The sequence below is a fragment of the Citrus clementina genome, unplaced genomic scaffold (genome assembly GCF_000493195.1).
Source record: "Citrus clementina cultivar Clemenules unplaced genomic scaffold, Citrus_clementina_v1.0 scaffold_5, whole genome shotgun sequence".
In the NCBI taxonomy this organism is placed as follows: Eukaryota; Viridiplantae; Streptophyta; class Magnoliopsida; order Sapindales; family Rutaceae; genus Citrus; species Citrus x clementina.
Genome location: NW_006262201.1, coordinates 12094599 through 12095846, shown reverse-complemented (window position 1 = coordinate 12095846; position 1248 = coordinate 12094599).

Genomic DNA, 1248 nt, shown 5'->3' with positions numbered 1-1248 from the left:
ATTGTCCTACGCAATGTGGCATGCCAAACATTGACCTAACATGCATCAATTCCATGAAGTAAAAAAATGCGGTTTGATAAACTCTAATTAATGATGTAATAATCATGAATAAATAATCGGGGATCGAAAAAGTTAACATAACAATAGTAAAAATAAGAAAGTTCAATTTGGTGTTGACTGAATTGTCAAAAGTAAAGAATATGACTCTTGATATACATCAATTTCATGAAAGATAATAATGCGATTTTGATCCATTCTATATTAATGATGTTATTTTCCAATTTCAAGTAACAAAATTTTCTAGCTTTTGGAAATCATGGAGAGAAATTAATTTGATCACTTTCTTGATTGATGATAATCAAATAATGCATGACTTGGACAAACCTTCCCTCATTCTTTTATTAATGAGTAGTGTTATACTCAAATTTTTTATCCCAAATAACTATTTCAAATTATTGACATTTATCAATTGGTTGGTGAGATAATACAATTAATTCACTTGGATTTGTAAAGAATTATCAACCAATGAATGAATGCCCATCATTTGGGATAAAAAAATTTGGGATTTCTATCATTACTCTTTATTAATTAAACTTATTAATAAAATGAAGGAAAAAAAACAGCCACACCCCCAAAGTTAGGGGAGATAATCATATAGAACCAAAGTTTTTAATATAAGATGATTAGTGTTCAAAATTTTATGTTTATTAAGGGATAAAAATGTTATTTTGTTTTATTAATGTAATTTATATTTTTAATTGTGTAACATACTGTGAATTTCTAATTATTTTTCTAAATATTTGATTTTGTGTATTTTTGTGTGTTTATTAGATAAAAATAATAATTTCATTCAATTTGAGGCCCCGAACAAATGTATGGATGTCAAATTTGGATTCCGGAAGTTAGAGAAATTATGCCATTGTCGAGGAGGATCCAAGACTTTTGCTCTAAATTTTTACGTTCTTACCACGGTAAATGTGGTAATTGTAAAATTATAAGTTTTTATAATGTTAGGTATGGTAATTGTTAGTGGAATGTGTTGGATATGCTTGAGTGGATAAGTTAGGTTTATGTTTTATTAGTGGGACAAATGTAAGGTTAAGATATAATTAGATTTTTTTATTTGTGTGGTGAGGATTTACCATGTATTAGTATAAATAAGGGGGGGGGGGGGGTGAAAACACATCTCCACACCTTTTCTTTTCTTTTTTTTCCCCAAAATCTTCTTCCCATCCCTCTTTGTAATAT